We start from the raw sequence: 26,555 nt of genomic DNA on the forward strand, positions 1-26,555 counted from the left end.
AAATTGTAGATACTGAGGGTTAACTGTATAAATTGCTTCATTGATTTCACGTGCTCACGTGGAATGCCTCTCCAGAGACTAATCAGGAACTACTATAAAGATCAAAAAGACAGAAACTTGACCTTCTTATTTTTCCATAATTACCCACTAAATAAAATATGAATAAGTTTGATTCTGTACCTCCTCCTCCTCCTCCTCCTCCTCCTCCTCCTCCTCCTCCCCCTCCTCCTCCCCCGCTCCTCCTCCTCCTCCTCCTCCTCCTCCTCCTCCTCCTCCTCCTCCTCCTCCTCCTCCTCCTCCTCCTCCTCCTCCTCCTCCTCCTCCTCCTTCTTCTTCTTCTTCTTTTTCTTCTTCTTCTTCTTCTTCTTCTTCTTCTTCTTCTTCTTCTTCTTCTTCTTCTTCTTCTTCTTCTTCTTCTTCTTCTTCTTCTTCTTCTTCTTCTTCTTCTTCTTCCTCTTCTTCTTCTTCTTCCTCTTCTTCTTCCTTGCACATGCTAGGCTTGGTATCTACCACAGTTCTAGAGCTTCTAAAAAGCTAGTTTGAGAATTTCACAATGTTTAATAATCAACACCAATTTCCGTTTTCTTTCCTAGGCTCCAAAACAGGGGAAAGTGGGGGAGGCATAAATGGGACAGTCATCTAGGGAAAACTTTGCTGACTATCATATTTTAATTTTTTGTTCAGTTGGAATTTAAAAAATATATAACCATATAATTTAAGTCCTATTTTTAAAAATTTCTTCATAGGAAAAAAGACCAACTAAACAATTTTTGTCCTTTTTATGTATAAAGCTCACAATGTTGTCTCTGTAATAATTTTTAAAACATTCTTTTGAATATGACTTCTACCATCTCCTTGGAGGCGAAGCTGAATTCTACATATTAAATATTCTAATCAATAACTAGGAAGTATAAATCAATAGAAACAATTAAAATATGTCAAACACAATAAAAAGAACAATTATCCATCAAACAGATGCTTATCATCTTGACAGTTTGGGAACAACAGTTTCAGAATATACAGAAATACTGAAAGAACATCTTTTAATTCATAAGAAAGGGGAAAATATTAAAATATTAAAAACAAACATGCAGCAATAGATAATGCCTGTAATCCTAGATGCTCTGTAAGCTAAGATCTGAGTATCATAGTTCAAATCCATCCCGGGAAAGAAAGTCCTGTGAGACTCATCTCCAATTAATTACCAAAATGCCAGAAGGGGAGATGTGGCTCAAGTGAAAAAGCACAAGTCTTGGGCAAAAAAGCTCAGGGGCAGTATTTAGACCTGATTTTAAGCCCAAAGACCAGCGTGCATTTGCCCATACACACACACACACACACACACACACACACACACACACACACACACACACACACATTATTGAAAGACAAATACCAATGCTTTTCCTAATGTATTGTTTCACATTGTAATAGGACTTAAGGCATTAGTGGGTCTAGATTCCTACTATAGTATATATGTTTGAATAGGTTATTCAGAGAAAACTTTATTTGGAAAACTCTAATACTCAAATTGTAGCTTATTTTTTAAAATATGGGCGATGGACCAAGTATATTAATGACCAGGTATAGTTATAAGGGATAAAACTCTGGCTTGATTTTAACATCATTATTTTATTTTTTTAACAATGGAAGAAAGATATTTGACTTGAAAGAGACACAGGATGAGATTCAGAAGAGATGGTGAGTCCATTCTTTGTAGAAATGGGCACATCAGACTTTTGAAGATATTATTCATTTTTTGGCATAAGACTTGATTATTCAAGTATGTGCAGTTACTAGATAAATAACTTAATATAGAAATAATAAATAAGTGTTATCAGTGCATACAAAACAATTGGTTCTGAACATCTATATTATGCAATGATTTGTACTGTTCATGTCACAGAACTGACTTAGAAGGCTGATTTAAATCAAATATATATATTTGGTCAGCGTTAAATCCTCTTTTCCAAATTCTGCCTCCTCGAAAAAAAAAGGATATTACCTATTTTATCAGTAATCAGGAATAGTAAGTTATTTTAAGTATTTATATATTTTATCCAAGTATGATCCTCCAATTTATCATTCCAGGTGCTAGAGTCTAACCATCATGGTGATGGATAGTCATATCCTAATGGAGAAATATGTAGCTTGCCCTGCTTGCATGCTCCCCAACCTTCCCTTCCATGGCTCTATATTTACATTTAGTAAAATTCACTCATCTAATAAAGTCAAGGACAATGGCAGCTCCTCCTTGAAGATTCTTCTGTCAAGAATAAGCAATCAATCATTAATTTGATAATATTGCATTATAATGCAGTCAAATATAGAAATTTTTGAGCTTTTTTTCCATGAAATTTACTTCATGTGATTGTTGATTTATAGTTGGTGGTATTGGACTTAAAACAACGTACGAGTTTCAAAGATTTAAATAAAAAGTTGCACATTGCCTTGTCTAGTGACAAATTAAAGAGAGAATTCTAGGTTCTTATATTCATCCCAGTGTGCTTTTGTTTCCTTGCTGGCTTTTTTCCTACAGTGATGACCAATTTCATTATTTGGCATAGCAAAGTTTTCTCATTTTTGTAGTCCTGATTTTATCATAGGTGTTATTTTCCTAAGCATTCTGCCCATGATAAATTAATCTATTATTATAATCACATCTTAGAACATTCATATTCAGTAATTATTCTTATATTCCTTAATAACATCTCATTATATTTTAAAAATTGTATTAATTTATATAGTCAGCAGTAGGGCTGAACTCAAGGTCTGACTGCTGTCTCTTAGCTTTGTTGCTCAAGGTTAGTACTAGATCACTTCTAGATGTTTGGTGGTTAATTGGACATGAAAGTCTCATGGACTTTCCTGCCCAGGCAGGCTCTGAACTGTGATCCTCCTGAGTAGCTAACATAACAGATGTGAGCCACCAGTCCACAGTATATATAGCACATTACTTTTAACAATAGAAGAAAGTAATTTTACTATAGAAATTTTGTCTTTAGGAGAATTCTTTCAATGTTTGATACAAACTTTTACATGTTTAAATATTATTTTGGTATCACTGTTGGTTTTTATAATTTTTCCACTTTGTATTTGCCTGTATTATTTGTACATAGACTTTTTCACTGTTATTCATACATACTATATAACGCTATCACAATTCATCCCCTTTATCACTTTATCTCTTTTCTACTTCCCTCTTCTTGAAACAATTTCAACAGGTTTTATTGTACTCTTCTTACACACACACAATATGAACAGAATATGTAGAAGATAATACTGCACCCTCCCCCTCCATGCCCTCTTGTTTTATCTTCTCCCCTTCCACTGGTACCTCCCCTCAAACAGGTTCTGTTCTGTTTTATATTTCTGTCTTTCATTTTTACAGCTAGATACTGCATACAAGCAAAAACATATAATATTTTACTTTCTCAGCATATTTACTTTTGCTTAATATAATGGTATCTAGTTCTATCCATTTTGCCATCAATGACATATTTTATTGCTATGTATAGTTGAAAACTCCATTGTGGATATATTTCAAATTTTCTCATGAATTTTATTTATATATGTATATATATATTGGGTCAGTCATGGGGCTTGAACTCTAGGTCTGGGAGCTGTCCATGAGCTCTTCAGCTCAAGGCGAACGTTCTACCACATAAGCCACAGTGCCAATTTTGTTTTTCTGGTGGGTAATTGGAGATAAGAATCTCAAGGACTTTCCTCATATTTTATCCTAGGATTACAGGTGTGAGCCATGGGCGGCTAGCTTAATTTTATATTTTATATATTTATCTATTTGTGTGCAATACTGGTGTTTGAACTTAAGGGCTTTCATTCTTGCTTGACCATTTTGCGTTGCTCACAACTGGTGCTCTACCACTTAAGACATGCATCCAGTACTAGGTTTCTGCTGGTTAGTTGTAGAAAAAGATCTCTCAGATTTGTATCCCTGGTCTGGTTCTGAACCACAATCCTCAGATCTCAGTCTCTTGAGTAGCTAGTATTAAGGGCATGAGCCTCAGGCAGCCAGAATAACTTTTATTTTTTATAAGTAGATTGCTTAAGATGTTGGCTTGGGTTTCCTGAGAGAAATTCATGTTTAATTTCTTGTTTCTTTTAAGGTTATCAAATGAATATCTTTAAATTTGCAAGATGTTATTATGTCAAATATGAAATAATATTTTTATGTTACTAGGTGGCACCAAGTTTCCTTTTAGATAGAAAATATTTGGCTGGCTTCCAACCAAAATCTTTACATCTCAGCTTCCTGAGTACCTAGGATTGTAGGCATTGGTCACCTCTCCTGGCTGAGACAAATATTTTTGGTAAGGAAAATCACTGTGATGTGGAACATGAGACATGATGAATATAGACTAAACGGGAATATTTTGAAAGCTTTAACAAAACTGAAGTTATCACAAATTTGCAGGCTTCAGTGAGGAGAAAAATGACAAAGAAGTTACAGAAGCAGAGAATTGGAGACTAAAGAAAAGTTAGTGAATAATTCCCTGTTAGCAGAACTACTGATGATTTCTTTTTAGAAAACTTCAGCTTGATATACTAGTACATGCCTATAATTCTAATTAATTATGAGATAGACACTGGATGTTTGCTGTTGGTATGGTAAAAATATAATACTGAAACTCAAATCTCTAAAGCAAACTGGTGCCATATGTTGATAAGAGAGGCAGAAGTTGGAGGACCACTGTTTGATGCAGTTAATATGAGACTATCTGAAAAGCAAACTAAAGCTAAACAAAGTGCTAGGGGTATGGATCAAGAGCAATTATCCAGCAAGTTTGAGGCCCTGAATTCCATACCTTCTACTGAGAACAAAAGACAAGGAAAAGGAAAAAGGTTCTTGTTACAATTTTCAAGATATTTTCTGTACAATTTTCTGCTATAATTTCCTTCTTCAATTGCCGTAAAATTTTGAGAAGTCACTTACACAAATGACTACCATTATTTGTGGAAATCAAGGGAAAGTCTTTGCAACCAGTTTTGTAAGACAGAACAACTCTGTAAAATTGAATTCAATGAGATGAAAATGAGAGGTAATGGTTTCATGAAAATGCACTTAATAGCTATGTGTCAGAAGTTGAGGAGCTCATTAAGAGGATTTACTTCCTAAAAGAACAGGAGGATTGAGTTGATTTTATATTAATTTTTAAAAATAGGTTAAATTTGGTTGGTATTTTAACACCTTTAAACAAGGTGTTAAGCCAGTAAAATTATTGTTGAGATTTTTTATAAAAGCTATAAGACAATTGTTACATAGATTTTTAGAGAAGCTATTCAACAATTGTTGGATAAATCCCAACAATGCAAATATGTGTTCTCTGTCATCTGGTGGTGTTACATACCTCATCATCTAAGGTTGGGAGAATATTATCTTCATTTTCAGAATACAGAAATGGAGGCAAGAAGAAAGGTGGTGTATTTCTGAAGGCTGATGTGTAAATTACATTTGAGAATGAGCAGAAACCAGAATCCATGAACAGAAACCAGAATACATGGCTCAAATTCAATTCATTATTTGCAAACCTCGTGACTATACTAATATCTGAAACTCTTCTGCTGGCTGGGTAACATGGAACTGTTTCTTAGAGTTGTCATGTGTTGTTTTTGGTAAAAAGCTAAAAATATTGGTGCTTTATAAAATTAAAGAATATGCCTTTTGTAAAGTGTTATGCACAGAATATGAAACAAGAATTCCATGAACTCTGAAGTTCTTCATGCAGTTTTTCTTAAAATTATTCTTTGAAGAATCAAGATAGTGAAATTATTCACATTCCTTTCATTCCAGAAAGCATTATCTGAACACATTTGAGAAGACTTTCTACAACAGTCTTATAATATATGGGCTTTTGGTGTACTTATTTGTCTTCTCTCTGTATCTTAATGGGGTTATTATTGTCTTATTCATGGGTTTAAGAGTCCTTTATATATTATGAATAAAGCAATTTGTCAAGATCTTTATATTTTGTTTCATTAGCAAAAATGCCTGCTATGTGATTGAACAGAAATTGATGACATCTTTGCCTGATTTCTGAGCAACTAGGAATTCTTTCATTCTAATTCAGTACTCTTTATCAGGTCAAGAAAGTTCCCATGTAATAATTTTGACAAATTTTTACCATTCTGATATTTTGAACAGGACAGAATTATTTTAGCGTCACAGCAGGGAATTCCCCTGTGACATGTCTCCTCTACAGGCATGGAATCCCCATTTGCAAACTGCTGATCATACTGGAAGCAAATTTTTGCTTGTTAGGAATATCGAATTTTTGGCCTATGTACTCAGGATTTTTTTCCCAGAAAACATAAATCCACACATAGATATTAGTCATAGCTACTTGAATTGGAATTAGTAATTATTCTTGATGTGCCACATCTCTATATAAAACTATGAAAAACACAGTTTGTAACAGAATAAACATGAGTATATCACATAGAATGTGGGTATGGTTAGTAAACTCTAGGGGATTTTCTAATAGCTTTCAGACTTTTCATAAACATAAATGAGATGGTTTATACCTATAATCCTAGCTTCTTTGAAAATGGACATGTGGGTAGTGGGAGTTCAGGGTTAAGCTGGAAAACATACGAGACCTCCATCTCAGTCAATAAAAGCGGGGTGTGCCAATGTGTGGGTGTTATCCTACCTGTGTTGGACATCCAACTAGGAAGTTTACTATCCAGGTAGCCTAGGAATAAACAAATGCAAGACTCTACCTCAAAAATAACCAAAGCAAAAATTGCTGGATGTGGTATGATTCAAGGGGTAAGGTGCCTGCCTGGCAAATGCAAGGCTCTGAATTCAAACCCAAGTACCTACCAAAAAATGAAATAAAATGAAATAATTCTCTAAATAACTACTCACTTAGTGTAATTATCTTATGTATTCTCCAAATAATCTTGTAGTGAAGGCATAGAATTGAATAAGCCAGATCAATATAATACTCCAAAATCATAGAGTGGCCCAGAGGTCAGCTTTATGATTATTCAATGTCTGGATCTTCCTGTTCTTAGATCCACAATCTTATGGGGGGGGAAACGAATGTATTTATTTACATTTATTTACACCCTTCATCCAGTTTCACATGTTGAAATACTATCTCAAATGTAATGTTACAGAAGTGGGCTTTTGTGTGTATGTGGATGTTAATTAAGTCATGGAGGCAAGCCTTCATGAATGGGATTTAAATAAACAAAACCAAAGAGATTTCACTCCTGATCTTTAATACAGTGCATCACTCAGAAAAAAAATACTGACTATGCTGGCATTGCAATCTTGGACCTCCAGGCTCCAGAATGTAAAAATAAATTTAGTGTTTATAACCAATTCAGTGTCTGTTAATGTGTCATCATAAGTCAAAAGGATGAACAGTAAGCCAGCTGAAAAGGACTGTTGTGGTTTCTCTACCAAATTTCCAGAGTCCCTGTGATACTGAAAAATGTTAAGACTCCTTAGGGAAAATGTTTTAAAACTGCCTTCTTGTCCAACTCTGACTTCACAAAGTTTGGAATATAAGGAATGACATCAAGTGCCCAAGATACCTAAGACAGGACACTTGATCCTCGTCTGCTTTGCTCTTCAGCACCTGGTACAAATTTACACTATATAAACAAGTCAACTAAAGGCAGTTATAATACATTTTAAAATGCATAGCCAGAAAACACTTTATAAACACTCTCTCATTATAGTCTCATTGGCTCCCATGTCCAAAATAGGAAACCAAGGCTTAAAGAGAGGTAGGTAATTTACCCAAATTTGCAAAATTGATATATTTGTACAGTTAAATGCAGACAAAATTGTATCCATACTTAGGCTGATATACCATATGCATTTGTTTTTCTGCAGAAATAAAAGGCTCACGAACTTTTTTTCCATGTTCTAAACTCATATGCACTACCGTGATATCTCTATCCTGGCTGCCCCCAAGTCATATCAGCTGAAGTTGATACATCTCTACCCACTCAAACACAAATAGATAAGAATTGGGCAACTGTACTTTTAAATCCCCATGCAGTAATAATGTGTATTTAACAGTATGAAATCCTGGGCTAGAAAATAAAACTTCTATGATGGTGCTAGGCCCACCTCACATATCTTTCTTTGTCTCTTCCTTCCTTCCTTTTTAGGGCTTGGGATTGAACGCACGGCCTTGTGTATATTAAGCAATTGCAACAAAACTAAGTTACATGGCAATTTCAATCGCTCCAATTTGATTCACTGCTACCCTGTTCCTGATACTTTGTATTACTTGGTCATAGTATTTGGAGACTACTAAACTTCATAAGCGTTTCATCTTTTTTACTCCCTTCCCATGTATCAAGACACTGTGCAAGAAAGAATTTCCTGACCTCCCCAGACAGAGTTCATGGATCATCATCAGGTTCTATTTTACCATGCATAGCACTCTATTATTACATTTATAATAACAACTCACTTAAATAATTGTTCTCTTCTTCAGACCATTGGTAGACGATTGTTCAATCCTATATTTTATATAACCAGGAATAGAAATTTTCTTGTCATGTTTTCCTCTTTTTGACTTGGTAAAATTTTCCTGATTTTGTAGAACTGTTTATTCTCCATGAATATTGTTTCAGGACATTTCTGCATAATGTCTATAATAAAATTAAGAAATTTCCAGCCAAAGAAGACAACACAGCATTCTAGATGTTAATGACTGTACTCTGGGTTCCTGTGCACTGGGCACTGCATTTGGCATCTCAGTTTTATAACAATGGACAATCTATATTGAAAGTTGCTTTTTTTTGGTTTCCTATTTTGTGCCATATGAAGTATTTAAGGTGTATAGCCAGTTAATTGTGGAAGTATGAGCTGGTAATCTTTTCAAAAATTTTTTGTAAAGATAATGTATAGAGTTGTTACAATTACATGAGTAAGGTAATGAGTACATTTCCTATTGAGTATTGTTACCCCCTCCTTTGTTTCCCCCCTAAATTCCCTTCCTTCCCTATTTCCCAACTCCTCTTTCCCCCTACTTTCGAAGATGTGAAGTTCGTTTTCAACATAGTGTCTTGTACATGCCATTGTTACAATGGATCAAACTGAATCCTTGTCTCAGCATTTTGTTATTTCCCTGCCCCTCCCCAAATTAGAAAAATGTATATACAAGATGGAACCGGGGTCATATGAGCTGGTAAACTTTAGCCTTCAAATCTTAAAACAAAAACAAGCAATGCATGAAAAAAAATGTTCATAATGGAAATCTCAGCCTCCTGATTCTTCCATTAAAGTATAATCTTGTTAGAATCAAGTTCCAGGCTAAAATGTAAATACCCAGGGAAATGATGACATTAAGTTGCTAATATTTAATTATGCCTTCCTATTAATGAAATAATTTGGAAAATGTTTTTTAAAAAACTGGATAATAGCAAGAAGGATTTTAGAAAAAGGCATTACAGTGGGTAAGGTGTGTAAAATTGTACAAAACTGGAACTACATGCTGGGAAAAGAACAACTTCACAGAGAGGGGTAACTTATTTTTTTTTAGATGAGGCAAGTTAAGATGGATTATTATGTTAGAAGAAAGTTTCTATTTGGTTTTTTCTAACAACTAGCAGAGACTTATCTGTTTATAAAAAATAAATACTAGAATGAAAAATTCAAAAGACCTTTAATGATGCATTTAATATTTTGGAGACAACAAAGATTTTCAGGGTAGAGACAGTTCAATAAACTATAGTATTTATAAGCACTGGACTCCCATGTAATCATTATAAGTGATGTTCTTAGAAGAGTGCAATTTCTTAGGATGTTATTAGATAGGAAATATATGCATGATATAATGCGATGTAGACTCACACCTGTAATCCTACCTACTCATAGGGGTGAGATTTGAGGATCATGGTTCACAGCCAGCCCCCATAGGAAAATCCATTTAACCATCAAAATGCCAATAGTGGAGCTGTGGCTAACCTTGGGGGAAAAAAGTAAAGCCGAGAATAATACGCAGGCACTGAATTCAAGTTCCAGTTTTGGCAACAAACAAATGAATAATCAAACAAATATATCACCCCAAAGTTATATGAAAATATGTATATGCATATATGCATGGCAGAAGGTCTAACCGTAGTGTTCCAATATTCACCTTGTAGAAGTCCAAAATGGGAACAACATAAACATTTACTTAAAGAAAATCAAAAGTGACAATATGTTGGAAATGATCTTTACAACTTGGGGGGCATTGAGAAAGGGAGGAAAAAGGGAAGAAAAATAAAGGAGGGGGTAAAAAGTTAGACAAGAAATGTAATCATTACCTTACTTATGTAACTGTGACCCCTCTCTACATCACCTTGACAATAAAATTAAAATGAAAAAAACTAAAAAAAAGACAACCAAAAGCATTTACTTATGTTATTCTATTTAAAAGTATATTTTAAAAGAATTATTGGCATGTTTTAAAGTTCTAATGCATTGCCCTACTCTACTGGATTATACTGGAATATGGAGAGAATTATTTACACATGAGTCCATAAGTAAGGACCCCAATGTGATTGTTTCTAACGTATTTATAAGATGATTTATTTGTTGCTTTGTATGTCCCTTCCCCATGGTATAACCCCTGCTTTCACTGTATTTGATGTTGTTATAATTTATGGGGGGGGGAGGGAAAAAACAAATCGTTTAAATAAGGATACAGGTGGACCCATTGCAACAATGAGATGTACAAGCTGTTATGTCGAAAAATGAACTTTACAACCTCGGCAAGGGGTGGGGGAGGGGGCCCGGAATGGGAAGGGATGGGAAGGGGAAACAAAGGAGGAGGCAACCTTGCTTGATAAGAAATATACTCATTATCTTGCCCATGTAATTGTAACCCCTCTGTACGGTATTTTCACAATACATTTTTTAATTAAAAAAAAGAATTCCACAAAGAAATGCCAAAGTGGACCAAAGGGTCCTACCCATAATACCTTGCTTCTACAGCAAATCACACAATCCCCCAATCCACATAATTTGATCATTTAAAGGCGATTGATGAATCAACTTCTCCATTTGTAGAAATACATACCTGTGACAAGGATGGAAAAGGCACCGAAAGCCAAAATGAATGTTACACAATTTTGTGGAAGATTCCATAGATAAAGGAATGTGTCCCACACATTTCCAACTCTCAGTCTGGGAAAGTCAGTCATCCTTACCATACTAATAAAAACACAAAAATGCTAACTGTGGGATTCAAAAAGATTGCATGAGAATATGTGTTCATTGTGACAGCACAGTAACTTCAGTGCAAATTACTGTGTCTCTCTTTCCTTGCCTTATTCCCAACTCAATTCTGAAGGGGAGATTCTGGGGAGCCAGTTCTCTTTGCTCCAATAATTAATGAAAGGAAACAGGTTATTGGAGATAAAATTTCTACACATAGTTCTTGGAATCTCATTCTTTATTAAGCTTACTGAGTACTAATGGGATTATAAAACACAAGAACGTCTTAATTTTTCCACTAATTTTTTAAATGCCTCTTGTAAGAAGAATCAAAATTAACGAAAGAAACACCTCAGAAACCTTATAAAGATATTTGTGGTGTATGGATGCCAGGAAAATTAGAAATGTCACATGTAAATACCAAATGATATTTACAAAGCACAAACCCTAATTCTTCTGTGAGCTAATGTGATAATTACACATTTAAACATTCCAACAAAATCACCATTGAGAATACCACAGCCAATTTCAATCACAAAAGAAAAGCTGCAAAGAATTGCTAAAATTTTCACCTATTCATTCCTAAAGTTGAGACAGTTGACTCTGCTGCTGTTGACTGTTTGATCCTTTTCCTCCTCACAAATAAATGTGCCTATGTAGAACAATTTATATCTATACATTAAGTTAATGGGTGTCTAGCCTTTCTAGTCTGATCTTCAGTCTGAGTAGAAACGATGGAGCATAAGTAGTTTATGAACATGGACCATCCAAAAACAAGCAGAAACACGCTCTAAACCAATTCTAACAGAAACATCTGTGATAATGGAAATATTCTATATATACATTCTCTAACAGAGTAGCCACTGACTATATATGGCTACTCCATCTCAAATATGAATAGTGTCTGAGAAATTAATTCTTCCAATTTCAGTTAAATGAAATTTTTTTTAATTTTAATTTTTTTATTGTGAAAATACTGCACAGAGGGGTTACAATTACTTGGGCAAGATAGTGAGTACATTTCTTATCAAGCATTGTACCCTCCTCCTTTGTTTACCCTTCCCATACCTTCCCATCTTTCCTCCCCCCACCCCATCCCACCCACACAGGTTGTAAAGTTCGTTTTCGACATGACAACTTGTACTTCTCATTGTTGCAACAGGTCCACCTGTATCCTTATTTAAACGACTTATTTTTCCCCTTCCCCTCCACAAATTATACCGACATCAAATACAGTGAAAGCAGGGTTTATCCTGTAGGGGAGGGACATACAAAGCAACAAAGAAACAAATGCGTTAGAAACAAATGTATGAAAGACAAAAACATTTAAAATACATATTTTAGGGTTAATTTTCCTAACATCACATTATCTGAACTTTTCTGCTTGACTCATACATATACTAAATAATGCAAATAAGGGAAATCATGGGACCTATGTTTGTTTGGGCTTGGCTTACTTCACTTAACATAATTTTTTCCAAGTTTTTACATTTCCTAACAAATGGCGTAATGTCATTCTTTCTGATGGAGACATAGAATTCCATTGTGTATATATATACCACATTTACTTGATCCATTCATCTACTGAGGGGCATCGGGGTTGGTTCCAGATCTTAGCTATGGTAAATAATGCTGCAATAAACATAGTTGTGCTGGTAGCTTTAGTGTGGTCTTGTTTGTAAACATTTGGGTAAATGCCCAAAAGGGGGACTGCTCGGTCACAGTGGAGATCTATGTGAATTCTTTTGAGGAACCTCCATACTACTTTCCAAAGTGGTTGAACAAGTTTACACTCCCACCAACAATGAAATAAGGTTCCCTTGTGTCCACATCCCCTCCAGCAACTGTTCTTATTAGACTTCTTGATTTATGCCATTGTAACTGGGGTGAGGTTGTATCTCAATGTTGTTTTGATTTGCATTTCTTTTATGGCTAGGGAGGTTCAACATTTCTTCATGTGTCTATTGGTCATCCTTCTTTCTTCTTCAGAGAAGTTTCTCTTTAAGTAATTAGCCCCCTTATTTACTGGGCAGTTGTTTCTTTGAGGATTTGTTGTTGGGGAATTTAAGTTTTTGAGTTCCAAGTGTATTTTAGATATGAGACCCTTGTCTGTTGTATGGCTAGTGAAGATCTTCTCCCAATCCGTGGGCTTTCTATTGATCTTGCTAGCTATGTCCTTTGCCATGCAGAAGCTCTGCAATTTCATGAAATCCCAATATCCCAATTGTCCAAACTTTCTTTGATTTGTTGTTTTTCCAGGGCAATTTTAAGAAAATTTTGGCCTGCGCGAAGGAGACCTATGGTTTCTCCTATTCCATCTGGAATTGTTTTCGTTGTGTCTGCTTTGACTCCGAGGTCTTTGATCCATTTGGGGTTGATTGTGGTGCAGGGTGATATACAAGGGTCTAGCTTTAGTTTTCTACAAATAGTTAACCAATTTTGCCAGCACCATTTACTGAAGAGGATGTCTTTCTTCCATTCTATTTGTTTAGCTCTCTTATCAAAGATTAGATGGTTATAGGTCTGTAGGTTCACTACTGGGTTTTCAATTCTATTCCATTGGTCCTGAGGTCTGTTCTTATGCCAATACCAAGCTGTTTTGATTACTATGGCTTTATAGTAGAGTTTGAAATTTGGTATTGATGTTCCTCCAGCAGTGTTCTTTCCGTTGAGGAGCGTTTTTCCTATTCAGAGTCTTTTATTGTTCCATATGAAATTTTGGATTGCCTCTTCTATTTCCTTGAAGAATGAGGTTGGAATTTTGATAGGTATTGCGTTGAATTTGTAGAGAGCCTTGGGAAGTATTACCATTTTTATGATATTAATCTTTCCAATCCAGGAGCATAGGAGTTTTTCCCATTTTCTAAGTTCTGTTTTGATTTCCTTTTTCATATTTTTTAAGTTTGCATCATAGAGGTCCTTCACTTCTTTGGTTAAGTTAATTCCTAGGTATTTTATTTTTTGTGGGGTTATTACAAATGGAGTTGCTTTCCTAAATTCAGCCCCATTTTGCTCATTGTTCTCATATAGAAAAGCCATTGATTTGGGGGGTTAATTTTATACCCAGCTACTTTGCCAAAATTTTGAATCAGCTTGAGTAATTTGGGAATGGGGTCTATGGGTTTCTTTAAATACAGGATCATATCATCTCCGAAGAGAGAGTTTTTTTCTTCTTTCTCTCTTTGGAACCCCTTTATGTCTGCATCTTGTCTTATTGCTGTAGCTATGCATTCTAACACTAGGTGGAAGAGAAGTGGAGAGAGTGGGCATCCTTGTCTTGTTCCTGAGTTATGAGGAAATGGCTTTAGTTTTTCACCAGTAAGTATAATGCTGGCTGTAAGTTTGTAATATACATCCTTTATTGTATTGAGGAATGTTCTATGGATTCCTAATTTTTCCAGAAACTTCATTATAAAGGGGTGTTGGATCTAGTCGAATGGTTTTTCTGCATCTATTGAGAAAACCATGTGGTTCTTATATTTGTTCCTGTTGATGTGATGAATAATAAAAATTGATTTGCACATATTGAACAAGCTTTGCATCCCTGACAAGAACCCTGTTGATCATGGTGTATGATTTTTTGAATGAATTGTTGAAGTCGATTGGCCAAAATTTTGTTGAGAATTTTTGCATCAATGTTCATCAAAGAAATGGGTCTTTAGTTCTCTTTCTTTGATGAGTCCCTGCCTGGTTTTGGGATGAGGGTTATGATGAATTCATAGACTGTGTTTGGTAGTGAACTTTCTCTTTCAATTTCATTGAAGAGTTGGAGAAGTATTCGTGTGAGCTCTGCAATAAAGGCCTTGCAGAATTCCGCTGTAAAACCGTCTGGTCCTTGACTTTTCTTAGCTGGGAGGTCTCTTATTGCTGTTTCTATTTCAATGCTTGATATGGGCCCGTTAAGATGGTTTAACTCATCTTGGTTTAGTTTTGGCATGTCAATATTTGCTAGGAAAAGGGCCATTTCTGCCAAGTTCTCAAAATAATTAACATAAAGTTTGAGAAGTATTCCCTTAAAATTTTCTGAATATTGATGGTTTCCGTGGTGATGTTTCCATTCTCATCTCTGAGTTTTTTTTTATTTAGGTGTGTTCTCTTCTTTTTTTGATAAGATTTGCTAAGGGTCTGTCAATTTTGTTAATTTTTTTGAAGAACCAACTCTTTGTTTTGTTGATTTTTTTCTATAGTTTGTTTTGGATTCTAATTCATTTAATTCTGATTTAATGTTAATTTTTTCTTTCCGTCTACTGGAATGGGGTTTATCTTGCTGCTCTTTTTCAAGGAAGTTCAGATGTCTCATTAAATTGTTGGTTTCAGATCTCTCCGATTTGTTGAGGTAGGAACTCAGAGCTATAAACTTGCCTCTGAGTACTGCCTTTCCTATGTCCCAGAGGATCTAGTAATTTGTGTGCTCAGTTTTTTGAATAGCATGAACACTTGAATTTCTTTTCTAATCTCTTCCATGACCCACTCGTGATTCAGCAGTGTGTTATTCAGCCTCCATGTGTTACCGGACTTTCTTTGGTGGCTTTTGGTGTTGAGTTCTAATTTTATTCCCTTGTGGTCTGACAGAATGCAAGGTATAATTTCAATGTGTCTCAATTTGGACAATTTTTCTTTGTGGCCTAAAATGTGGTCTATTTTAGAAAATGTTCCACGTGTATTCTGATGCTCTTGGGTAAAATATTTGGTAGATGTCTGTTAAATCTAGTTGATCTATGCAGGTGTTTAGATCTGCGGTTTCTCTGTTGAGTTTTTGCGGAGGTGAGCTATCTAGTGGGGAGAATGGTATGTTAAAATCCCCAACAATTAATGTCTTTGGATCTATGTGGGATTTGAGGGAAAGTAGTGTTTCTTGGATAAATTTGTGAGCTCCGTTGTTTGGCGAATAGATATTTAGAAATGTAATATCCTCCTAAAGGAGAGAAACTTTAATTAGTATGTAGGGACCTTCTTTATCTCTTCTCACAAAATTTAATTTGAAGTCTATTTTTTCTGATATTAGGATTGCAACTCCCGCCTGTTTATGGGGGCCATTTGCTTGGTAGATTTTGTTCCAACCTTTAACCTTGAAAATGTGTTTGTTTTTACGGTGAAGATGTGACTCCTGCAGGCAGCAGATAGAAGGGTCTTATTTTTTAATCCAACTAGACAGTCTATGTCCCTTAATTGGAGAGTTAAGTCCGTTAATGTTAAGAGATAGGACTGAGAGGTAATTGGGAGTTCCACCTTCTTGGTGGCTGCGAAAACTGGGTTCTTCCTATGGTTCTTGGATTCTCAGTTTGGGTGCAGTTTCTTGGCCTCTATTGTGGTCTTGTTGGTTTTCTATGTGTAAGACATCTTTAAGAATCTTTTGCAGGGTTTCTCCTATTCCATCCTGTAATGTTTTCAGAGTGTCTGCTTTGAGTTCAAGGTCTTTGATCCATTTGGAGTTGATTCTGGTGCAGGGTGATATATAAGGATCTTGCTTTAGTTTTCTACATGTAGTTAACCAATTTTGCCAGCACCATTTACTGAAGAGGCTGTCATTCTTCCATTCTTTTGTTTTAGCTTCCTTATCAAAGATTAGATGGCTATAGGTCTGTAGGTTCATTTCTGGGTTTTCAATTCTATTCCATTGGTCCTGAGGTCTGTTCTTATGCCAATACCAAGCTGTTTTGATTACTATGGCTTTATAGTAGAGTTTGAAATTTGGTATTGATATTCCTCCAGCAGTGTTCTTTCCGTTGAGGAGCGTTTTTGCTATTCGGGGTCTTTTATTGTTCCATATGAATTTTTGGATTGCCTCTTGTATTTCCTTGAAGAATGAGGGTGGAATTTTGATAGGTATCGCGTTGAATTTGTAGATAGCCTTGGGAAGTATTGCCATTTTCACAATGTTAATCTTGCCAATCCAGGAGCATGGGAGGTTTTGCCATTTTTTTTTAAGTTCTGTGTTGATTTCCTTTTTCAAGATTTTAATGTTTTCATCATAGAGGTCCTTCACTTCTTTGGTTAAGTTAATTCCTAGGTATTTTATTTTTTGTGGGGCTATTACAAATGGAGTTGCTTTCCTAATTGCAGCCACACTTTTCTCATTGTGGGCATACAGAAAAGCCATTGATTTTGGGGGGTTAATTTTATAACCTGCTACTTTGCCAAAGTTTTGAATCAGCTTGAGTAATTTGGGAGTGGAGTCTATGGGATTCTTTAAATACAAGATCATGTCATCTGCAAAGAGGGAAAGTTTTATTTCTTCTTTCCCTATTTGGATCCCCTTTATGTCTGCATCTTGTCTTATTGCTGTAGCTAGGCATTCTAATACTAGATTGAAGAGAAGTGGAGAGAGTGGGCATCCTTGTCTTGTTCCTGAATTAAGAGGAAATGGCTTTAGTTTTTCACCATTGAGTATAATGCTAGCTGTAGGTTTGTCATATACAGCCTTTATTGTATTGAGGAATGTTCCATGGATTCCTAAATTTCCAGAACCTTCATCATAAAGGGGTGTTGGATCTTGTCAAATGCTTTTTCTGCATCTATTGAGATAACCATGTGGTTCTTATTCTTGCTCCTGTTGATGTGGTGAATAATATTAATTGATTTGCGTATATTGAACCAGCTTTGCATCCCTGAAATGAATCCTGTTTAATCATGGTGTATGATTTTTTTGATGAATTGTTGAAGTCATTGGCCAAAATTTTGTTGAGAATTTTTGCATCAATGTTCATCAAAGAAATGGGTCTTTAGTTCTCTTTCTTTGATGAGTCCCTGCCTGGTTTTGGGATGAGGGTTATGATGGCTTCATAGAATGTGTTCCGTAGTGAGCTTTCTCTTTCTATTTCATTGAAGTGTTGGAGGAGTATTGGTGTGAGCTTTGCTTTGAAGGCCTTGTAAAATTTCGCTGTAAAACCATCTGGTCCTGGACTTTTCTTAGCTGGGAGGTCTCTTATTGCTTTTTCTATTTCAATGCTTGATATGGGCTTGTTAATCTGGTTTAACTCATCTTGGTTTAGTTTTGGCATGTCAATATTTGCTAGGAAAAGGTTTTTTTTCTGTCAAGTTCTCAAACTTATTAGCATAAAGTTTTGAGAAGTATTCCCTTATAATGTTCTGAATCTTGGTTGTTTCCGTGGTGATGTTTCCATTCTCATCTCTGAGTTTATTAATTTGGGTGTGTTCTCTCCTTTTTCTGATAAGGTTTGCTAAGGGTCTGTCAATTTTGTTAAGTTTTTCGAAGAACCAACTCTTTGTTTTGTTGATTTTTCTATAGTTTTTTTTTATTCTAATTCATTTAATTCTGATTTAATTTTGATTATTTCTTTCAGTCTACTGGATTGGGGTTTATCTTGCTGCTGTTTTTCAAGGAGGTTTAGATGTGTCATTAAATTGTTAGTTTCTGATCTCTCCAATTTGTTGATGTAGGAGCTCAGAGCTATAAACTTGCCTCTGAGTACTGCCTTTGCTGTGTCCCAGAAGAGCTGGTAATTTGTGTGTTCATTTTTGTTGAATAGCATGAACATTTGAATTTCCTTTCTAATCTCTTCCATGACCCACTCATGATTCAGCAGTGTGTTGTTCAGCCTCCATGTGATACCCGACTTTCTTTGGTGGCTTTTGGTGTTGAGTTCTAATTTTATTCCCTTGTGGTCAGAGAGAATGCAAGGTATAAATTCAATGTTTCTGAATTTAGACAAGTTTGCTTTGTGGCCTAAAATGTGGTCTATTTTAGAAAACGTTCCATGTGCTGCTGAGAAGAACGTGTATTCTGATGCTGCTGGGTGAAATGTTCGGTAAATGTCTGTTAAGTCTAGTTGATCTATGCAGCTGTTTAGATCTGCGGTTTTTCTGTTGAGTTTTTGCCAAGTTGATCTATCTAGTGGGGAGAGTGGTGTGTTAAAATCCCCAACAATTAATGTCTTTGGATCTATATGGAATTTGAGGGAAAGTAGTGTTTCTTGGATAAATTTGGGTGCTCCTTTTTTTGGCGGATAGATATTTAGAATTGTAATATCATCCTGAAGGAGAGATCCTTTAATTAGTATGTAGTGACCTTCTTTATCTCTTCTCACGAATTTTAATTTGAAGTCTATTTTATCTGATATTAGGATTGCAACTCCCGCCTGTTTATGAGGGCCGTTAGCTTGGTAGATTTTGTTCCAGCCTTTAACCTTGAAAATGTGTTTGTTTTTACGGGCAAGATGTGACTCCTGCAGCCAGCAGATAGAAGGGTCTTGTTTTTTAATCCAACTAGACAGTCTATGTCGCTTAATTGGAGAGTTCAGTCCGTTAACGTTAAGAGATAGTACTGAGAAGTATTTGGGATTTCCTGCCATGTTATCCACCTTCTTGGGGGCTGTGAAAACTGGGTTCTTCCTAAGGTTCTTGGATTCTCAGTTTGGGTGCAGTTTCTTGGCCTTTGTTGCGTTCTTGTTGGTTTTCTATGTGTAGGACATCTTTAAGAATCTTTTGCAGGGCTGGTTTGGTGGAGATGTATTACAGCATGTATTACAGGATGGAATAGGAGAAACCCTAGTTCTCCTTGGCTCAGGTCAAAATTTTCTGAATAGAGACGTGGAAGCACAACAAATCAAAGAAAGGTTGGACAAATGGGATTGCATAAGATTGCAGAGCATCTGCAGGGCAAATGACATAGCTGGCAAGATCAATAGAAAGCCCACCGATTGGGAGAAGATCTTTACTAGCCATACAGTGGGCAAGGGTCTCATATCTAAAATATACTTGGAACTCAAAAAATTAAACCACCCAACAACAAATCCTCAAAGAAACAACTGCCCAATAAATAAGTGGGCGAAAGACTTAAAGAGAAGCTTCTCTGAAAAAGAAAGAAGGATGGCCAATTGACACATGAAGAAATGTTCAACATCCCTAGCCATAAAAGAAATGCAAATCAAAACAACATTGAGATATCACCTCACTCCAGTTAGAACAGCAAAAATCAAGAACTCTAACAACAACAGATGCTGGAGGGGATGTGGACAGAAAGGAAACTTACTTCATTGTTGGTGGGAATGTAAACTTGTTCAACCACTTTGGAAAGCAGTATGGAGGTTCCTCAAAAGACTTCACATAGATCCCACCTATGATCCAGCAATGCCACTTTTGGGCATTTACCCAAATGTTTACAAACAAGACCACACTAAAGCTACCAGCACAACTATGTTTATTGCAGCATTATTTACCATAGCTAAGATATGGAACCAACCCAGATGCCTGTCAGTAGATGAATGGATCAAAAAAATGTGGTATATATACACAATGGAATTCTATGCCTCCATCAGAAAAAATGACATTTCCCCATTTGTTAGGAAATGGAAAGTTTTGGAAAAAAATATATTAAGTGAAGTAAGCCAGGCCCAAAGATGCATAGGTCCCATGGTTTCCCTTATTTGCAATATCTAGTATAGGTATGAGTCAAGTCAAAAAGGCCAGATAATGTGATGTTAGGAAAATGAACCCTTAAATATGTATTTTAATGTTTTCGTTTCTTTCATGCATGTGTTTCTAACGCATTTATAAGATTATTTCTTTGGTGCTTTGTATGTCCCTCCCCCACAGTGTAACCCCCGCTTTCACTATATTTGATGTCAGTATAACATGTGGAGGAGATGGGGACAAACAAGTCGTTTAAGGATTCAGGTGGACCTGTTGCAACAATGAGAAGTACAAAATGTCATGTCAAAACCAGCTTTACAATGTCGGTGTGGGGGGGGAGGGGGGTATAATTGGCTGTGGGGAGGGGGGAGGCTGGGAAGGGAGGTGAAGGGTAAACAAAGGAGGAGGCTGCAATACTTGGTAAGAAATATATGCCTTATCCTGCCCATGTAATTGTAGCCCCTCTGTTCAGTATGTTCTCAAATAAAATAAAATTAAATAAAAAAAATAAAAAATAAAAAAAGAATCTTTTGCAGGGTTGGTTTGGTGGAGATCTATTGTTTCAATTTTTCTTTGCTATGGAAGGTTTTTATTTTGCTTTCAGTAATGAAGGAGAGTTTAGCTCAGTAGAGAATTCTTGATTGATAGTGATTTGTTTTTAGCGCATGGCATACATCATTCCAGGCTCTTCTTGCTTTGATTGTCACTGCTCAGATATCTGAGGAGATTCTAATTGGTTTCCCTTTACATGTCATTAATGTTTTTTCCTTGACAGCTTTAAGGATCTTTTCCTTGGTCTGAATTGATCCTATGTTGATTGTAATTTGACAGTGGGATGTCCTATTCTGGTCTGGCCTATTTGGAGTTCTAAAAGCTTCTTGTATGTGAATAGGCCTATCTTTTTGCATGTTTGGGAAGTTCTCTGCTAGGATCCTGTTAAACAAATTTCCTTCACCATTAACTTCTGTTTCTAGGTGCTCCTCTACAACCATTACTCTTAGATTAGGCCTTCTGATGGTGTCTTCCAAGTGTTGGATAGATCTCTCATATTTTTTGGATTTCTCTTGGATGGTTGTATGTTCTTTCTCTATAATGTTTAGGCTCTCTTCACTCCCCGAGATTCGATCTTCTGCATGGTCTGACCTCCTGTCCAGGCTTTCTACTTTGTTTTTTATTTTTTTTCCTTCTAGTTGGTCAGCTTCGATGGCTTCAAATTCTTTGTTGAAGCTTTGTTTTACATCTTGTATGAAGTTCTTTACTTCCTTAATTTGGTGCTCAGTGTTTATTCTCAAATCACTTAGTTGATTGGTTATGGTTTCCTTGGACTCCCATTCCTTCTCTTATTTTCTATTCAGCATTCCCTTTGTGGGCTCCCTGACTTCCTTCAGCTCTTTGTTAATGGATTCCCTGAATGCCTTTAGTGATCTTTCTGTATTCTCATCCTGCTCTCTCAATTCCTGTATTACTCTTTGATTAGCTTCCTCCGGTTCATGCGATTCCTGTAGTTCTCTTTGAGTGTTCTCAGCCTGCTCACACCATTCCTGCCTTTCCCTTTGAGTATTCTCAAGCTGCTCATGCAAATCCTGTATCAGTTTTTGAGTACCTTCCTCACGCTTATGATATTCCTGTATAAACTTTTGGATTGTCTCCACTCTCTCCCTATCCTGCTCATACAAAATTCTTGGAATGTTTTCAATCTTTTCATTTATCATGTTTGGCAGCAGTGTTCGTAGAGCTCTTTGGGAACTCTCTTCTGGATTATTCATTATCTGTTATCTGTTCTGTCCCCTGATTATCATGAGTGGGATTTGAGATACCGGGACTTGCAATTTTTCTTGTGTTTTTCCGGCTAACTCTGCCGATTTGGGATGAAATTAACACCAGTTTTGTGCTAGAACACTATCTTAAGGCAAGCATCAACCAAAGTCTATATTTGCACAGTCAATAGTCTGCAGATACAATCTAGTTCAACAGATACATCTATTCAACATCAAACAACTATATATTAATGGGCTACAAACCACAAAGAAGAATTTGGAAAACCAAATTTATTAGGTTTAGGAAGAGTTGTGGGTAAAAAATAGGAAGAGTGATGTGGGATGGCACAGTGAGTGTTAACTAAGTCCTAATCTCAAACCAGGAAATAGGTTGGATAGGATGAAAGTAGAGAGAGAGAAAAAAAAGAAATAGAAAGGGGAAAAAAGAGACCAGAAAAAATAGAAAAGTAAAAATTAAAAATATTATAGAGATTCGTAAACAAACTATTCAGAGAAGAAAATGAATTTAATGAGAGAAAGGGAGGGATATAAAGGAGATTTGAAAAACTTAAAAATAAAAATACTTAAAATATTATATAGGTATAAAGAGGTAGTACTGCTATTAAGGAATTTAAGTCTAAGAGGTTTCGAATTGAGTAATAAATTTGTGGATTAAGTGTGTACACAATGGGGGATAACGTCTAATAATTGACTACAGGTTTATCTGAGGATGTGCAGAACAGCAATTAAGTCACATAAAGAACGAAAGAGAAGAACAGATGAAAAGGATAAGAAAGAAAGAAAAAAGATCAGAAGTTCAATAGAGCTAAACAAAAACAAAAACAAACACAAAAAATAGAGAAAAACTCACACTCACTTATAACCCTAAAATAAAATTCTAAGAGGAAAAAAAATTACTATAAAACATTTTTTTTCAAAAAAGGTAAAAATTAAAGATTAAAAAATTTTTAGAAACAAAAATTTTTTTATAAAATATAGAACAAAAAATTCTTTGACTTTTTTGGGAAGGGCGGGAAAAATCCTGTATCTCCCTTGTGTCCATAACCAGCCCCTTGTTGGAGTCTCTGGTCTGCTTGTGTTCCTGTGGCTTGGTTGGTTACTTAAGTCAGTTTCTTTGAACAGACAGAAAAATGCTCTGCAACCCTCCTCCCAGGTTAGTTCAATGGGAGGGAGGTCTGCTTTGAGTATCACAAAAGAGGGAGATGGCTTTTTCCTTGGGTTTGTAGGTGCTGTGATGAGGCTAGGTTCTGGGTAGAGTTGACGCCTTTCAGCAAACAGTAGCTTTTCCTGGGGGCTGGTTTGTGAGAAACTCACAGAGCCCAGCCTGGAGCCATTCTCAGGGTTTCTGTTTACTGAATTTCAATTGATTGTCAAGGCTGCTAAAGGGAGGGGCAGCCTCTGGCTCTGATTACCCAGTGAAGAAAGCCACTCCTAGGGCTGGCGCCTGAGCTGGGTGACTTTTCCCTGTGTGGAGCTGAGTCTGGCAGGTCAGGTTAGGCTCTTTTGACCTGCTAGATGTCTCTAGATTTATTCCAAAGCCTGAGTTGGTGCTAGCAGCTCCACCAAGTTTGTCGGTATCCAAGATGGAGATCTCCGGTACTGGGGGGCGAGGGGTGGCCTTCCCTCCTCTGCTCCCTGAGAAGGAATGAGGATGTTAGGCTGCTATGCACGCCGAGTCTTGGTTCCTGGGTAGTCTCTGGTCTGTGAACTGCAGGATGAAGATGTCTGCTCCTTGTCAGTTCTTGCTGGTGTTGTGTAGAATCCGCTCATCCACCTCGTCTGGCTGCTTCGTCCTGGTCTCTTTGTGATTCAGGTATGGCGGCTGCAGTCGCTTCCGCCACCACTGCTGCTGTGGCGGCGGCTGCTGACAAGTGCTCAGGGCTGTCTCCTTGCCTGTATTTTCTCTCTCTGGCCTAACTCTCTGTGTGATGGCACACTTGGTGTGATTCTCTGGCTTAGTACTGTTCACTGGAGCTCTGAAACTGCTTTCTTATGTGAGAGCCTGTTTAGCCTCCAGCTTCTCCTCTGCCATCTTCCCCTCGAAGCCTTAAATGAAATTTTATGTAATGAGATTCATCTACTCACTGGGAACTGGACAGCTCAGTTTCCAAATTAGGAAGCTGAAATTCTCAAAAACATAGTGATAAAATATAATCCAAGCAGGGCGCTGGTGGCTAATGCCTGTAACACCAGTTAATAAGGAGGCTAAGATCTGAGGATCATGATTCAAAGCCAGCTCAGGCAGAAATCTGTGAGCTCTTATCTCCAATAAACCACTAGAAAACCAAAAGCGGCACTGTGGCTCAAGCGGTAGAGTGCTTGCCTTGAGGTGAATAGTGCAGGGACAGCGCCCAAGACCAGAGTTCAAACTCCACTCCCAACCAAAACACACACACACACACACACACACACACACACACACACACACACACACACACACACACACAATCCAAGTGAAGAAGGTTCCATTGGATACTAAGTGCATGTCTGTGAATTATCTAAGTTTTTCTCTCTTATAGCAGTTACCACTCACTTAGATTGACAGCGGGAGGAAAGGCGTGGGAGATAAACACAAGCTACTTGGGATACTGAGAGCTGCTCCTTGAAGGTAAGGGTTGTGCATGAATCTTTTCTATATTTAGTAGACATCAAAGTGTGTAGAATCCTGTAGTTATAAAAATGTATTTCAACATGTACAACAGATGCTCTGTTTATCAAAATAGGAGAGAAATCAGACAGGTGGATTCTATAAATATACAAGCAATATATAGAAAATTTGCTACATTCTATTCCATGATAGGCTCTGGAATAAACTTTGGTTTTCTGTACATACTAGGTAAATATTCACACACTAAAAAACAGAAGTGTAATCCTTTATTACGGTTAAAATATATAGAATATCTTAATGAAATGTATTTGTGGACCTATTTTTTCCTTAATTTCTTCCACTCCTGCATTAAAAATGGCTCTAAGAGAAAAGTTTCTAGATGTGTAAAATATGAACTCCATCTATTTCGTTTGTTGAATTTGTACTTTAGATAGGATTTAAGTCCTTATTTCATCTTTAGGCTTAGGGCTAGGAAAAGAATAAGTAATCTCAACAGATTGTCATGCCTCACTTTTAAGGAGAGTTATGTATTTATCAGGAGAAATATGTATTGGTCTTGGTAGCTAGGAAACTTCAAGAAACAAAAGAAAAAGAACAATTCCACAGCAGTCTCAAGTATTTGCATATCTTCAAGTGAACATTAGTTGCTCTTTATTCTATAGTATATTTACAAGGATAGTTTTACAACCTATTTCTAAGCTATTGTCATCCTCCAGAGTAAAGTTCAGGCATGCCTATTGCTCATTATATAGATCGCAGTTGCTCAAACTCAGAACCCATTTTTTGTATAGGTTTCACCTGGCTACCTTTACCTCACTCAGTAGCACTGAGGGCTGGGAGATTTATTTCAAATATTTAAATACACACAAACACACACACACATCACTGGCTTTCACTATTGCTGTAAAAATTAAGTCCCTTTTGTCCCTTACCCAAGAGTATCATAAATCGTGTACCATCCATGAAAATGTGACAAGTTCATTATTAACTTGCAAGTAGGTTAAATCTCTAGCCTCATACAATTCTACATATTCATATGAAGAAAAATATATACCTAGAGTTTTGGTGTGCTTCTACATTATGAAGCTCTCAATTTTCATTTTTTTAAAAATACATTTTTATTGTAAAAATAATGTACAGAGGGGTTAGAGTTTCATGAGGAAGGTAATGAGTACATTTCCTATCAAGCATTGGAAGGCAGCTCAGTGGTAGAGTGCTTGCCTTGTAGGCATGAGGCCCTGGGTTCAATGCCTCCGTACCACATACACAGAAAAGGCCAGAAGTGGTGCTGTGGCTCAAGTGATAGAGCACTAGCCTTGAGCTGAAGAGCTGAGAGACAGCACCCAGGCCCAGAGTTCAAGCACTATGACTGGCAATTAAAAAAATCTGTATCAAATTCATCATATTTGCCCTATTTTAGAAATTGGAAGTCACATATTTCCATCAGAACTAACTATATTTAATGGTACAACTTTCTACGGTGTTTTTAGGACCTAATAATTTGTGGATATGCCCCAAGGCTTTTTACTAAAAACTGAGGGAATAGGTCCAAAAATGGAAGCCGATAAACAGTCAGAGCATTATTATGTAGCTTTAGTTCACT

This window comes from Dipodomys merriami, unplaced genomic scaffold, assembly GCF_024711535.1.
Source record: "Dipodomys merriami isolate MVZ:Mamm:240054 unplaced genomic scaffold, mDipMer1.0.p SCAF_66, whole genome shotgun sequence".
NCBI lineage: Eukaryota > Metazoa > Chordata > Mammalia > Rodentia > Heteromyidae > Dipodomys > Dipodomys merriami.